The sequence below is a fragment of the Schistocerca cancellata genome, chromosome 2 (genome assembly GCF_023864275.1).
Source record: "Schistocerca cancellata isolate TAMUIC-IGC-003103 chromosome 2, iqSchCanc2.1, whole genome shotgun sequence".
In the NCBI taxonomy this organism is placed as follows: Eukaryota; Metazoa; Arthropoda; class Insecta; order Orthoptera; family Acrididae; genus Schistocerca; species Schistocerca cancellata.
In genome coordinates, this window is record NC_064627.1 from 326,140,125 (window position 1) to 326,156,749 (window position 16,625).

Consider the following 16,625-nt stretch of genomic DNA (forward strand, 5'->3'; position numbering starts at 1 on the left):
TAAAAGGAACACAGTGAACACAATAGAAATTCTCTTTAATATTTATTGAACTCAGAACTTGATTATAAAAAAATATTTGTCGTTAAATGCCAGGAACTACGACGAATATTTAAAACTCTCACTTCTACGTCAAAATGCCCCAGTTCTGTTAATGATAGTTTTAGGCTCTCTCTGACTGATCTGATTTCGAATGTATCACTTGCACAGGGAGGGACACATGGAATTGGCTGTATTGAAACTTAGGCTGGGTTACCTACAAGGGGATATGTTTTATTTTTTCAGTCTATTTTCATCAATTCATTCGTCTAAGTACTTTACGGCAAAGATTAAAACGCGCTATGCCCACAGAAATCAAGCCTGTGGAGCTAGCAACAAAAGACGAAGAACTTTAATTTTATTATGTTTCTAAAAACTCCTATCGGATGTTTCATCGATCTTGTACTGTCTATCTTTTCCTGTTCATGATGGAGCATGGACTTGAATTTATAGTTACTTCACTAATAATGTGAGATACATTAATTCTTAAGTTCAATTTCATTTTCTAGTTCCTTATTTCACCTGATCTATCTATTCGCGTTACCAGTATCATAATACTTCGGAGAAGCAACAAATATAAGCAGAGCAAGCTGAATGCCGTAACGGAGAAGAGGAGCTAAATAACTTCAAAGCTCGAAGAACTATCATCTAATAATCTGACGTATGTTACGGGTTTTCGCGTATACGAAAAATCATAAGCCAATCTATCTGAAGTGTGCGTCGCTGTGTTTCAATAACTGAGACACAAGTTCCCGCACCGAGATCACTATTGTTGCTCCTCTTGTGCAAGCAAATTTCCGTCGTAATTATTATTTTTAAAAGTATTAACTAAGCAGCAAAACTGGCAACCGTTTCTTGAGCAGTGCCAAATAGATTAGACAGTCGGCTCAAATGGCTGTGAGCACTATGGGACTTAACATCTGAGGTCATCAGTCCCCTAGAACTTAGAACTACTTAAACCTAACTAACCTAAGGACATCACACACATCCATGCCCGAGGCAGGATTCGAAACTGCGACCATAGCAGCCACGCGCTTCTGGACTGAAGCGACTAGAACCGCTCGGCCACCGTCGCAGGCGATTAGACAGTTCCAATAAATTAATGATGTAAGACATGTTGTGTAACATTCTTTGAGTTAATTGTTTTTTTTATTTACTTTGTCAAGACTAGAATTATATTGTCGAGAGAAAACCACGGAAAAATACCATATGGTATGCATAAATTACAAACAGTTAATCGGAGAAATTGTACCAGCAACATTTAAGAAGATCGTCTATGAGATAGAATAGATCTCCAACTTACAGCTCGCATGACTACGCTTGGTAATACTCCGACCAAAAGAAGTATCAGTACCTTACCCTACCTAGTCATAAATCTGAAACATTTTTTAAAAATTAATAGAGTTTTGGGTTAACATTATTTTGATTTTTTGGAATGAGGATACAAAACTGTAAACGGCAACAATAGCTGTAACAATAGCGTAGAATACATCATGTACTGATGGGAATAATTCTCGCAGTCAGTTTCAGAATTAAAATTTATTTTATTAGTGAAAGTAGAGTAGAGGTACAAATTATCACCGCAATTGATGCAACAACAAATGATAGTGGCACCGAAAATGTCGATCATATCGACGACAGTCTTGAATATTATACAATTCCATTTATGCTGATGACAATAACATCCTGTCCCAAGACGCCACCATGTTCACGGTAGGTGGCACCAATTTCCAAATCTCACCGAGAAGCATTTTCTCGCACGAAGCCAGTGAGACACGCGGTAGTGCGGAAGCAATAAATTTCGAATTCTGCATGTCACGAGAACTTGCCTCAAACGTGACAGAACAAGACACGGCAAGTACACAAGACGCTAACGCGCTATCGGTGCGTTCAATGCAGGACATGTATAAAGGCCTCACTGACCGAATGAAGAATTTATGAAACAATTTTCAGCCGGCAGGAGTGGCCGAGCGGTTTCAGGCGCTACAGTCTGGGACCGCGCGACAGCTACGGTCGCAGGTTCGAATCCTGCCTCGGGCATGGATGTGTGTGATGTCCTTAGGTTGTTGTTGTTGTTGTTGTGGTCTTCAGTCCTGAGACTGGTTTGATGCAGCTCTCCATGCTTCTCTATCCTGTGCAAGCTTCTTCATCTCCCAGTACCTGCTGCATCCTACATCCTTCTGAATCTGCTTAGTGTATTCATCTCTTGGTCTCCCCCTACGATTTTTACCCTCCACGCTGCCCTCCAATACTAAATTGGTGATCCCTTGATGCCTCAGAACATGTCCTACCAACCGATCCCTTCTCCTGGTCAAGTTGTGCCACAAACTTCTCTTCTCCCCAATCCTATTCAATACTTCCTCATTAGTTATGTGATCTACCCATCTAATCTTCAGCATTCTTCTGTAGCACCACATTTCAAAAGCTTCTATTGTCTTCTTGTCCAAACTATTTACCGTCCATGTTTCACTTCCATACGTGGCTACACTCCATACAAATACTTTCAGAAATGACTTCCTGACATTTAAATCTGTACTCGATGTTAACAAATTTCTCTTCTTCAGAAACGCTTTCCTTGCCATTGCCAGTCTACATTTTATATCCTCTCTACCCTCAACATCACCCGACTTAGTTCGACTACATTCCATTATCCTCGTTTTGCTTTTGTTTATGTTCATCTTATATCCTCCCTTCAAGACACCATCCATTCCGTTCAACTGCTAGTTAGGTTTAATTAGTTCTAAGTTCTAGGGGACTGATGACCATAGCAGTTAAGGCCCATAGTGCTCAGAGCCATTTGAACCATTTTTGAAACAATTTTTCTACACAACACACCGAAAAACTTGATGAAAAATTTCGTGTTTTTTAAATAAAAAAAGCAGTCATTTGATAGTTTAAGAGTGACATATCACAGAAGTTCGATAATTTAAGTCAAAATACAGTATACTCACTGATCTTTCTAATGATTTAACTTTCAAACTTGCAGATATGGGGAAGAAATTAAAAGTGGAATTATTCATTGATTTGTCTCAGGTGATAACCTAGATAATTAAAGTGTCATCTATAGTTGAGGCACAAAGGGAATTGGCAGGTAAGCTATAGTCTGTGAGTGACTTGTAAACTCAGATGCAAGAGGTTCAGTTGGAAATTTGCAAAAATTTGCCGAAAGAAGTATAGGAGCAGTCGGTAAAATTGAGTAATTTAGGTTTAGGTACTAAGTTCATAAAGAAAGCGCATGAAAAAGTCGAAAAGGAGGTAAAGAATTTAAAGCACAGAGCCGACGCGGGAAGGATACGATCCTCGCACTGAAGGTCGTACAACTGCATAAGACCTATGTCGAAGAAGTTGAAGAGTAGTAAAGGAAAGGGGAAACGAATCGATTGCTAGACTTGAGATAGCTTACAAGCTGGGGAAGAGAAGCTGCACAGCAGTCTAACTAATGTTGCGAATGTCACAAGAGAGACTCCAATAGAACGGACAGCATGGACGGCGGTCATACTTATCAACCAATTGCTACCAGCCCTTCAGACGGAGAAGAAAGGATTTACAAAATGCAACAGGCACTGCCAATGTCAATACCAATTGTGCAAACATCTCCAGAGTACAATCAAGTGCATCAGAACAATGCCACGGCGGCAGAAGACAATACTGCATGTTTGTCTACTTTGTTAGGTAAGAGGTTTTGCACCGTCAAAGGTCATTTACGAATTTTTCAACAGAGTTTAAGAGAACGAACCCTGTTGTGTTTATCAGAGCATTTCGCAACGTGTTATCCCGCAACTGGACAGAAGTAGATGATCCGGTTCATTTGGGGGGGGGGGGGGGGGTGGTTCATACAGGGCGATATTTTATTGCGGGCAACTGATACAGCGGAAATATATCGTAACTGTGTGCAATTCGACTGGTTTTTCCTGGACAAATACTGGTCAACAGCAGTCCAAGAGCGGACACTTCGAGAGGTTTTCAATCCTTCACGATGGGGAACTGAGGATGTGTTTCGAAAAATACTTGAACAAAGCCAGGTATTGGACAAACCCAGTTTCCCACGTGGACATATTGAAAAGTTGCCTGCATACTCATATTAGGCAAAAGCTGAATACTACACTAGAAAATGATGTAGAGTATTTCTTATCCATACTCGACTCAATTGACCCAATACATGAAGAAGGGTCGTAGCAACCACAGAACGTTAGTATGCAATGTGCTGCGCCTCCACAAAACATTCAACAGCAGAATGGTTACGGCGGCAATAACCAACACGGTTGGCACCCTTATGCCCAACAACAATAATACAAAAAATAATTATTGTACAGATGTCCTTAGGTTAGTTAGGTTTAAGTAGTTCTAAGTTCTAGGGGACTGATGACATCCGATGTTAAGTCCCCTAGTGCCCAGAGCCATTTGAACCATTTTTTAAATTATACCTTTTTGCAGAATGTAGGGGCACTGCTAATTTAACAAAGTCGGAGTTTGGAAAAGAAATGGCCAAATTCTTAGCTCATATTATCTCGTCACAGCATATACTGCCTGATACAGGACAACTTGATGCGATCAGACATTTCCCATCACCATAGAATAGAAAACAACTCAAGGCATATTTGGGTTTGGTTTCATTTTTTGAGAAATTCATTCCAGTTCAGTTACTGAATAGTGACTCATTGCTGAATCTTTTGAGGAAAAACAATCCATGGATATGGACCAGTGAATGTTAAGCATAATTCGACAAAATAAAGGAAGCCTTACTACGTGCAAATATACTATGCCACCCTGACATGCCACAGAATTTTTACTTGAGTACAGATGCATCTTCATAGGAGCTAGGAGCATACTTATTCCAGATCACTGAAGATGCTGCGAAACCGACACCTAAGATTTGCTATTTGAACTCTTTCTGAATGCAAGGGGTCATATTCCGTGACAGAGCTCGAGGGTCTAGGAGTTACATGTGTATTCAAGAAATTTGAGTACTGGTTATGGAGCAAGCACACCAGAGTCTAAGGTGACCATAGAGCACTTCCTTTTCTGTTGACATGGAAATTAATACATCGAAAGTTAGACAGGAGGTGCATGTACTTACAGCAGTTTAAGTTTGAAATCGTATAAACCAAGGATAAGCAAAACATAATCGCAGACGCCATTTCAAGGCTGCTTCAAGGGGCTGATGAATTCTTAAAAGTCACAGAACAGGATTGTGAAATCAGGGCTCTGCTTATGCAGGACAAGACACAACAACCATGTTACATAATTATGTGTAAGAGTTTGGAGCAATTGCAACAGGGTGACCTGCAATAGAGAAAGGTAAGAATGACACTGTCTGAAAATAACGACGAGAATTTGAAAAAATTCTATGCTATATACAAGGGAGTCGTGTTTCATCGGCGTACACTAAATCAAGAGCAGTGGTGTGTGTTTACCAGGAAGTTACATAGATGCTTTCTTTTGTACACTCACAGTGTATGGGGTCACTAAGGAATTTCCAAATGCACCAGCAAGATACGTACTTACTGCCATTTTCTCACTTGTGGAGAAGAGGTCTCCAAGTAATTCGGAAGTGCATTATTTGCCAAAAGACTAAGCACTCAGATAAGTCCAAGTTGATTTTACTGCATCCTATAATACCCACAAAACCTTTAGAATCAGTGTCCTTGGATGATGCCAGACTCTATTCGCAAGCGAAGGGAGGTGTCAAATGTGTCATTGCTTTGTATGATATTTTCACAAAATACGTGAAGTTACATGTAATGCGATCTGTGATCGCAGCTTCTGTTATTAGGAGGATTACAGAAGATTATCTCCCGAGAGTGGAGAAGCCACAGATATTATTAACGGACAATGAACTGTGCTTCGTAGACAGTAGACGAAAGGAATTTCTAACACAAACAAGATAAAACGATGTTAGTATCCAGATTTTACCCTGAAGTGAGCCCAATAGAAAGGATATTTAAAGAATTCAACGGGGTTATACTTACCTATATACCCAAGAAGCACACGAAGTGGGTCGAGTTTGTCTCTCCATCTCAGCAAATTATTAACTGCTTACCACACACTTCAACTGGCTTTACACCTACTGAATTTATGTTTAAAAGTATAGAAGTCAATGAGTGGGAAAAAACCACTGCCAAAGATACCCAGAGGAGAGATGTCACTTGAAGAAGAAGCACTCCAGGCTTCAATTAATCGGGAGGAAAAGGCTGAACAGAGGAAATAGTCGTATGGCAGAAGATTAGGGCGCACTGTACAATTTCACGCAGGACAAGAGGTATTACTACGAACGCATCCTAAATCTACGAAATACAGGAAGCTCAATCGTAAATGGCAGCTTTTGTACAATGAGCCATTTGTACGAGAGAAAATTTTCATTTCATTTACTTGTATTTTTGTGGTATCAACGTTCGATTCCACACTTGTTAGGGTTTGCAGTTATCGACCGCGGTCCGTATTAGTATCGTTGGCTCCGCGAGTCGCGACCAGCACCGATAGCGACGCTCCGCGGTTTGTATCAAGTTTCTAGCGAGCTCTTGTCCACTCTTTCTCGGGACGTCAAGTGGTAAAATAGCATAGCCTTCGGCTGGTAGGAAGCAATCGCTAAGAAGGCGCTTAGTAACGTATGGCTTAAGTGAGGCCTCACTAGCTATCTGTTTATAATTATATGTATGTAGCCAAGAAGAATCCTGTACAACCAGTTAAGTACAATAAACATTATTTTTTACCGACGATTTCTAATTATTTTAGTCGTTGCTGATCCAGACCATGAAGCCAGCACCTTATCGACGTTACTGAAAAACCTGCTGTGATTTGTAGGTTTCTGTTTAGCATTGGCCACCAGTCAATGTTGGCGACGACTCGTTCGAGGTCATCATAACAATGTTTTAAATGAAAGCAAGGTAATTTATAGTAATTTAATATTCTGTTTAATTCAAAATGATATAAGAAGCATGAAAATTACATGCAATCGCAGTGGTGCCGATTCATTCTACATTCCCAAATAGAACGTGATAATGCCCTTGAGGAGGTAGCATTACGAGAGGGAGTGGACACACGGGCGTAGTGGGAGCTAACACAAAGGCCAGCAACCTCGGCGCTTTTGTAGAAACGGTTCAATCCAACACACCGCTTAGCATGACGGATGAAATGCGAACATGGCATCTAGCCGCCAAATAAGCTATTTTCTGGAGGTTTTAGTGTAACTTAATTTCTATTAAAATGAAGAAGTCCACACTATAAAGATAAAACTAATACAATAAAGATAAAAGAAAGGGGGAAAAAGAACGACTAACTACAGAAACCTATCTACGCACTACTCTGATATTTACAGTATACTCAAAGTTACATGGTAGTTATACACACATTACATAAAACACTATAAGGAAAGTAAGTCGAAATGATGACCATGCTCTGAATTTTTGCACTCTGATGAAAGAAGGATTGGTTTTGAGAAATAAAAAAAAATCCACACACTTAAAGTAAAAAGATGTATGTGTGTGAGGAGAAAAACTATACGTTAGTTATCCATGGAGCGATTACGTTCTTAGTTTATAAATTATTTTTAAGTTTCTTTCCAGGTAACGCTGCAAGGAAACCGCGTGGTAGAGGCAGGAAGGAGAATTTAGGTAGCTGGTACGAAAGAAAACAGACCACACCGCAATATGAGTAGTTATATGTATATAATTATAGGTTGACATTTACTGAACTAAATAAAATATAATCGTCATAACTTCTGAACAGTCTGTGTTAGGACGTTTAACAGCACGATTGACCGCGGCGCGTGATGGGAATTGCTATGGTATGATTTAGCGACGAAGCCCACTTTCATCTGGATGGATCCGTCAGTAAGCAAAACTGGCTCATTTGGGAACTGAGAATCCGCGTTTCGCGATCAAGAAATCGCTTCACCCTCAACGGGTGACTGTGTGGTGCACAATGTCCGGTCACGGAATAAACGGTACGATATTCCTTGACGGCACGGTGACTACCGAACGCTACGTGAGGGTCTTGGAAGATGATTTCATCCACATTATCCAAAGTGACCCTGATTTCGACAAGACGTGATTCATGCAAGACGGAGCTCGACCCCAACGAAGCAGGAGAGTGTTTGATGTCCTGGAGGAGCACTCTGGGAACCGCTTTCTACCTCTGTGGTACCCAGAGGCCACTGGCATAGGCCTCGATTATCCGCAATATTCTCCGGATCTGAACACACGCGACTCCTTTTTGTGGGGCACTATCAAAGACAATGTGTACAGCAAAAACCCGAAAACCCTTGGTGAGCTGAAAACAGCCACTCAGGAGTTCATCGACGGTATCGATGTTCCGACACTTCAGCGGGTCATGCTTCGTCTGCACCACATCATTGCCAATGATGGCGACCATATTGAACATATATGTCTTAGCCTAAATCCGAGTAATCCGAATATATGTAGTGAGGTTTACATGTCGAATGGAGTGTTTGCACGCCTTAGATTGTACCTAATTTAGGTTTTTTTTCATGTAGTTCAATACTTATCACCCCGTATGTATATGAATATGACAGTGTGAATGAGTGTGTGTATGACGCGATTACAGTATGTAGAAGTTGTTAAATTGAGTTTAACCAAGGAAAAAAGGGTTCAAACGGCATATTAAAAAGCGCAGGCTACTGATATGAGCGCCAAATATGAGCATTCATGATGCGCTTACACAAGATCACAACTTATCAACGTTCTTCTACAATATTTTCTCGGCACAAACTTCGTAGTGACATATTTAAGTCTGTTGTATACACAGGAGTCGTATCTTGGGGATATGTATATAAGTTACGTACAATGAAATATGCTCATTACAGGTACTTTCAAACAAGTAATATTGATAACTTATACGACGCTGCACTGTCAGAATTCAGCATTTAGTTCAGCAAACACTAAGTAAGTATTTTCACAAAGATACAAAAAAATCTGCACAAAGAATTTAATCAATTATTCTATGGCGTTTAGACGACGGACTTCAGAGCAGATAAAAAAGAGTACATCTTTCCATTCCCTGTCTCCATTCCTTGTGGATCAGGAGACGCATTCCTAGTGGACTTGAGAGAGAGGGGGAATAACCGTAGCTATGTGTGCTCGTGTTGGTTAACGTGTAAGAAGATTTCTTGGATTTACAGGCGCTTGGGTCCGAGGAAATATGAGGACAGTGGTTTATGCATATCATCAAACTGTATAAATTGTACCATATATGTACCAGACGTGTCGGCAACACGTAGATACAGGCTTATGTATGCTTAGTTTAAATCAAATGATGTTATAGTGAGTGAAGCTGCTGGTGCTTACAATGATCCACATGTTTTCGGTTCGTTTGTAGCGGCAAGGGACGCTGACGTTGCTACAAGGGACCACATAAGGTGAAAACATTTCTGGACTTACCTGAAATCTAGTGAGGTTTAGACATGATGCTGAATGTACGCCGGCTGGGTGGCCGAGCGGTTCTAGGCGCAGCAGTCTGGAACCGCATGACCGCTACGGTCGCAGGTTCGAATCCTGCCTCGGGCATGGATGTGTGTGATGTCCTTAGGTTAGTTGGGTTTAAGTAGTTATAAGTTCTAGGGGACTGATGACCTTAGAATTTAAGTCCCATTGTGCTCAGAGCCATTTGAACCATTTTGCTGAATGTACGCTCTTGTCTTGGATACCGAAATATGTGACGCGCGACATGGTTCCAGTACCATAGGCCAGATATGACAGGCCTTTCCGTTGCAGCGCGGAAATACTCAATCACCCACTTGCCTATACAAACTATCCTACAGCGCAGCTGTACGGATATTAAGACGACATGAAATTCGTCGTTATCTAAAAACTGTGAACCGCTATTTTGCACCAACGGCGCGCACAACAAACATTGCTTAACGTGTGTGAGCGAGGCCTGCAAGAGGCGCGCAGCGGTTGATCCGCAATGAACATGTCCTTTGTCTCGGCGTGGAGTTGGAAAATTAAACTTCCTGAACATGTAAATGAAACCATAAGAGGGGATTAGCACGTCTAGGGTATACATTAAAATAAGAACGGCTATCTGTAAAGGTATTTTAACTCCAGTCGTGTAACAGATACAAAGTAACATATCATCGGAGAAGCAAGAAATCTAAGATGAGCAAGTTGGACGCCGTAACATTGTCTTCAAAGAAGAATAGGAGGTAAATAACTTCCAAGCTCGAAGAACTATCATCTAATGATAATGACCTAGTCTCCTAACAATTCCTAATCACCTAATAATTTTTCGTGTATATGAAAAAACATAAGCCTAACTGTTTGTATTGTGCGTCGCTCTGAGTAAATTACCTGAGACACACGCTCCCGAGGGAACTCACTATCGTCGCGCCTCTTATGCGGCACGAGAAAATTTCTACCGTAATTATTATTCTCAAAATAATCAGTAATTATTAATTAATCAGCAGCCCGGAGAACATTGTTTCAGGGTATAAAGAAACACAGAAGGGGGAAGGAAATACAGCACTAACCTTATTATAGTAGATGTTGAAAGCGAACACCATTCATCTCTTGGCACTTTTGGACCCTGGTCAGAAAGTTTCTGAAGCCAGATCGAAGCTGGACTGATGAAGCTGGTGCAGTATCACTAGAAATGTTCTGCTGCAGTTCTTGAAGACTATGGCGATTGTTGCGATACACCTTAGATTTCAGGGCTCCTCACAGAAAATAATCGCACACTGACAGATCAGATGACCTGGGTGGCCAGTTAGGGCCGCTGCCAGGCGAACCCCTGCTGACATCTCTGGCAGGCGTGAAGATACTGTAAACGTGCTTCAAGGTTCGGCCGGCTGTGTGGACAGCTGCTCCATCCTACTGGAAGTAACTGTAGGGTCTATTTCTCCTCCGTTATGCTGCCACAAATTCACGTCCAGTCGTATCCACTTCTCCGGGCCACTTTTAATTGCCCCACCCTATAGTTCACTACACCTTAACAGCATTTTTATTGAGAATAATTGTTTCTTGGAGACCATGCCGGGGATAAAGAGCTATGGGGTCGTCCGAGCTGTAGCAGCTGCTTATTGCCTTGGATATTTTCATCTAATGACATGGTATTTGTTAGTATTGCTCATTGTTCTACCCTATGGTGTGAAGTAGGTAATTTTTTTTTTTTGGAAGTAGTGTGTGTTCTCTTCGGGAATACTCCAGAAAAATCTTTTGTCCTCATCACCATAAATCGCCCTAAGCGCTTACATATCACTCACATACAGATTGTGAGGACTAGATTAGAATAACTACAGCGCGCACAGTGGTGGAGGGGGGGGGGAGAAGGAGATTAGTTTTCAACGTCCTGTCGACAACGAAGATGTTTCAGACAGACCTACAGAGGAATTCAAACAATTCATCCCGTTCTCCATACGTGAGTGGAACAGAAGAAACCCTAATAACTGGTACAATCGGACGTACCCTGTGCCACGCACTTCGCAGCGGTTTACCGAGAATGGACGTAGATGTAGATACAGGTATTACTGATACAGAGTCTAATGAAGGCAGAGAAGTGATCGATCGTTTGTGGCATGCCACAGTGAAAGAACTGACAGTTGTTGTGCAATGGTATTAATTGTTTAATAAAGAGAATATCGGCGCTATAGACAAAGTGAACGGTTGCGACCATGATGGCAACAACCAATGGTTATGGAAAATCACATTAGTAAACGTGATGGGAACGAAACTGATGGTCGAAGCTAATCGCTGCAGAGTAGAATAGGTACTGGCTGAAGTATCGCCAAGGATGGTCACATTACTATAAAGTGTGGTTAGCGTTATTGGATTAATGAACCAGCAAGTGACACGTGTCACTGTAATCAAGGAGAGCAGATATAAATATTTTTGGACACACTACTGTGGCAAGACTTACAGACCGTAAAAAACATGACGCACTTTAAAATATTTGATGTGCTCTTTAGGGCAGATCAGCTCCTCACTCTCGTACAATATCAACCTAACAGGGTTACAATATTTCAGAGAGGCCACAGCCTGATGCTGTCATCTGCGGCAAAAAGGACCTCCTTAGAATATATCAGGCAGGAGTCCTTTGGTGAAATTTTGTGATGTGTGACGGGTTAGCATGTGTACAACCGCAACCCTCGTGTGTACGGTTTGACAGTTACAATTAGATACCGGGGCACAAGGGGAATGTTTTCAGGCAACTTGTTTTCAGGCAACTCTAGATAACGGGCCTTGTGAGACGATATGGTAACAGGCCCAGTCAGCTCACTCGTAATCATACCGGACCACGCATTTACAGTCAAGGGCTCTTGAAAATGTCTCTCTTCAAAAACATGTGAGTTTTCGTCGCACCGTCGATGTGAGTCACGAGTGTTATTGAAACCATCATGAGTGAAGTGGGCTAATCAGTAAACAGCGTTTATCGATTACTCGGCCATTTGCAAGCAGCCAACGAAAAAATTATAATCTGCTACACTCATCAGCCTTATCTACTTCTAGAGGGTGTCGAATGCGCTGTAAAAGAAAGGTTAGAGGCCGTGCATACATAGCGTCCGCTATATTCTTGTATATGGAACACATTACCCACACTCTGTTCATTTGCGCGTTCGGACGACATATGGCTGCTGGGCACTATATAAATCTCGTGCAATTTAGTGAAAACACGGGTGTACACTGTAGAATTAGGAATTTTGCGGTTAGCAAATACGCATAGAGTATTTGTACAATACTGTAGAAATGTCTAAGAAATCGCAAACACAGATAAAGAATTCAAATGTATAAACTGAAGCACAACTTCAGCTTTACGAATGACAAGTGATAAATAAACCCATAGCAACTGGACTGACAGCACACGAAACTTATCTCTGTAACCAGCTGTATCTACGTAAACTCCCTGTGTATTCCTGTTCCCGCAGCCCGTATACAAAAATTTCAGTAAAATTCTGTTAGAACATACATCAACAATACCTACAGCTCCAACATTAACGCTCATTTACTCACTAAGCGACATGACCGGTTCGGGAAAAAGATGTCTACGTGAATTAATAATGTAATATAAACTTTAGTAACATACAAGACTGCGTAGTCAAGAATTGTTGTTGTTGTGGTCTTCAGTTCGAAGACAGGTTTGATGCAGCTCTCCTTGCTACTCCATCCTGTGCGAGCATTTTCACCTCCGAATAACTGCTGCGACCTGCATCCTTCTAAATCTGCTTACTGTATTCATCTCTCTGTCTCCCTCTGCAATTTTTACACCCCACACTTCCCTCCAGTATTTAACTGGTGATCCCTTAAAATCTACAGTGTGTCCTACCAACCGATCCCTTGTTTTGGTCAAGTTGTGCCACAAATCGTTTGTCTCCGCAATTCTATTCAGTATCTCCTCATTAGCTATGTAATCTACCCATCAGATTTTCAACATTCTTGTGTAGCAATACAAATTCGAAAGGTACTATTTTATTTTTGTCTGAACAGTTTATCGTCCATGACAGAGCGAGTGGGCGCATTGGTTAAGACACTGAACTCGCAATCGGGAGGGCGACGGTTCAAACCCGCGTCTGGCCATGCTGATTTAGGTTTTCCGTGATTTCCCTAAATCGCTTCAGGCAAATGACGGGATGGTTCCTTTGAAAGTGCACTGCTGACTTCCTTCCCCATCCTTCCCTAAGCCGATAAGATCGACGACCGCGCTGGTTGGTCCCCTCCCGCAAACCAACCAACCATCCAATCAACCGTCCAGGTTACACCTCGATACACGGCTACACTCCGGACAAATGCTTTCAGAAAAGACTTCCTTGCACTTAAATCTGTATTCGATGTTAACAAATTTCTCTTCTTTAGAAATGTTTTTCTCGTTCCGCCTTCATCAGTTATTTTGCTGTCGCACTAGCAAAACTAATCTAATACATTAAGTGTCTGGTTTCCTAATCTAATGCCCTTAGCATCACCTGATTTGATTCGACTACATTCCATTATCCTCGTTTTGCTTTTGTAGATGTTCATCTTATATCCTCCTTTCAAGACACTGTTCATTCCGGTCAACTGGTCTGTCAAGCCCTTTGTTGTCTCTGACAGAATGACACTGTCATCGGAAAAACTTGAAGTTTTGATTTCTTTTCCCTGAACTTGCAATTCCTACCAAAAATTCTTCTTTGATTCCCTTTACTATTTGTTCAATGTACAGATAGAATAACATCGGGGATAGGCTACTCCCTCCTCAACCACTGCTTCACTTTCATTTCCTCGATTCTTATTACCGTCCGATTTCTGTGCAAGTTGAAAATGGCCTTTCGCTCCCTGTATTTCACTCCTGCTACCTTCCGAATTTCGAAGACAGCATCGCAGCCAACATTGTCTAAAGCTTGCTCTAAGGCTACAAATGCTTAAACGTAGCTTTACCTTTTCTTAACCAGCCTTATAAGATACGTCATGAGGTCAGTATTGCCTCGGGTGTTACAATTTTTCTCCGAGGTCGGCTTCTAACAATTTTTCCGTTCTTCTGTAAAGAATTCGTGTTAGTATTTTGCAACCATGACTTATTAAACTGATAGTTCGGTAATTTACTAATCTGCCGGCAACTGCTTTCATTGGAATTGCAATTATTACATTCTTCTTGAAGTCTGAGGATATTTCGCCTGTCTCATCCATGTTATACATCAGATAGAAGGGTTTTGACACGTTTATGAAATATTTAAAATTAAGCTTATAAAACACCAATAAAATGAACAATATGTGATCAGTAACAATTATCAGCGGATAATTTAGGCTACTATATAAATAAATCGGCAACGGCCTTGCCAAAGTGGATACACCGGTTCCCGTAAGATCACCGAAGATAAGCGCTGTCGGGCGTGGTCGGCACTTGGATGGGTGACCATCTAGGCCACCGTGCGCTGTTGCAATTTTTCGGGGTGCACTCAGCCTCGTGATGCCAATTGAGCAGCTACTCGACCGAATAGTAGCGGCTTCGGTCAAGAATACCATCATAACGAGCAGGAGAGTGCTGTGCTGACCCCACGGCCCTCCTATCCGCATCTTCCACTGAGGATGACACGGCGGTCAGATGGTCCCGGTAGGCCACTCGTGGCCTGAAGACGGAGTGCTTTTTTATAAAAATAAATCATCTACAGAAATTGTCTTTAATTCGCAACTAACCAAACCACTTAACACAATCAGCAAATATCGATAGGCTCTTCGTGGATTTAGAGCCTGTTGTTACTGATATCGAAAATCGATAGGATCTATTTAGTAAATCTTACTGGGTGTTTTGCCACGTCAAACCGCAGTACGTCAACAGCGTTTAGGAAGGCATCTTCTCTGCTTCCATATACTGTCGAAATGTGCGGATCTCACATTCACCAGAAGATGGAAGTAGAGAACACGCCTTCCAAAACGTTGCGGATGCACAGCAGATTGACGTGACAGGAAACCCGAAAGTATTTTATTACATCAAACAGCGCGAGAAACGTTTTTGCGTAAAGATATATTCAGTTAACACTATCATCCTACAGTCCGATTGCCTACAGTATTACATTAACGAGCATATAAATTAGGGATAGCAGCTGGAAAGAGAATGCTTCTATAATTATGCGACTAGAATAATTCGGCTTGTCACATGGATGGTATGTCTTGTTGTGAATCAAAAAAGATTTTAGGGCCCTGCTTTATCGTTATTAATTGTTAAATTATTAACTTAGAGGTTAAAATGGAAAGGAATGTGTCACTGCTTGCAGGAATGGAATGTTCAGAAGCTAATCTGCGTGGATACTTCAGTGTAATAAAGATTTATACAAGTTAAAGCTGCTGCTTTCTAATCGAAATGCAGTCCATATGTAAAGTGTTATAGAGTAAACTGTTGATCTTTTTCTGAGCTTGGAAGAGAGGTGAGATATTACTACAGATTTCCTTTCCTTATTAAACCGTTGAATACTGAATTCTTCGATGAAAATGCAGAAGGGAACTGATACGATAAAAGTTACGAAGCAAATAACTATTTCGATGTTAGCGAAATTTATGCTTGAGATTTTTTAAGTGGCATAAACTATGAAATTATGTGGATTTATGCAACATGATTGCTTTGGTATAGAGATAGAGACTTGACGGAAGGCAGGATAAGGAAGAGTTTTTCCTGTTCACTGCGTTTCCTTGCATTATAGCTGTATCTTTTTGTCTCTTATGCACCAATAACACACTTGTACCGAGGTTTAATTACACCTTAGCTGTATATCGAAGTTGAAGGCGTCACACATTTGACGTCTGTGATGCGACCATTGGAAAAGAAGGAGTGTGCGCATGGAAAGAAATTAAACAAGAGGAGGGTCAGGTCGAGATAGTGGCCCAGAGCTCGATAGGAATCAACTATTGCTGATAGTTGTTCTTGCCCTGGCTGATTATTTTCTTGCAGTATTTGCTTTTCTGCCACTGCTGCCCTTGCTGATGTAATGATTGTTGTAGGCCACAGCCAATGAGTAGTTGCTGCCACTGCCACAATATTTTTGCTGCTGCCGCCCTCGGCTGCTGCAACTGTGGTTGCTGCTACTGCTGCCACCTCCCTGCTGCCGCCACCACTTTGGTTGCTGCTGTTGCTGTCACACCTGGCTGGCACTGCAGCTTTGCTTGCTGCTGCTCCTG

At 41.4% G+C, this 16,625-nt stretch overlaps 1 protein-coding gene and 1 pseudogene across 7 annotated transcripts in view; both read left to right on the forward strand.

Moving 5' to 3' along the window:
- The window catches only part of LOC126161702 (uncharacterized), a 508,112-nt gene that overhangs the window by 379,416 nt on the left and 112,071 nt on the right, over positions 1-16,625 (forward strand). The gene's annotated exons all lie outside the window — the stretch shown is intronic.
- LOC126163817 (5S ribosomal RNA) lies at positions 14,779-14,896 on the forward strand (annotated as a pseudogene).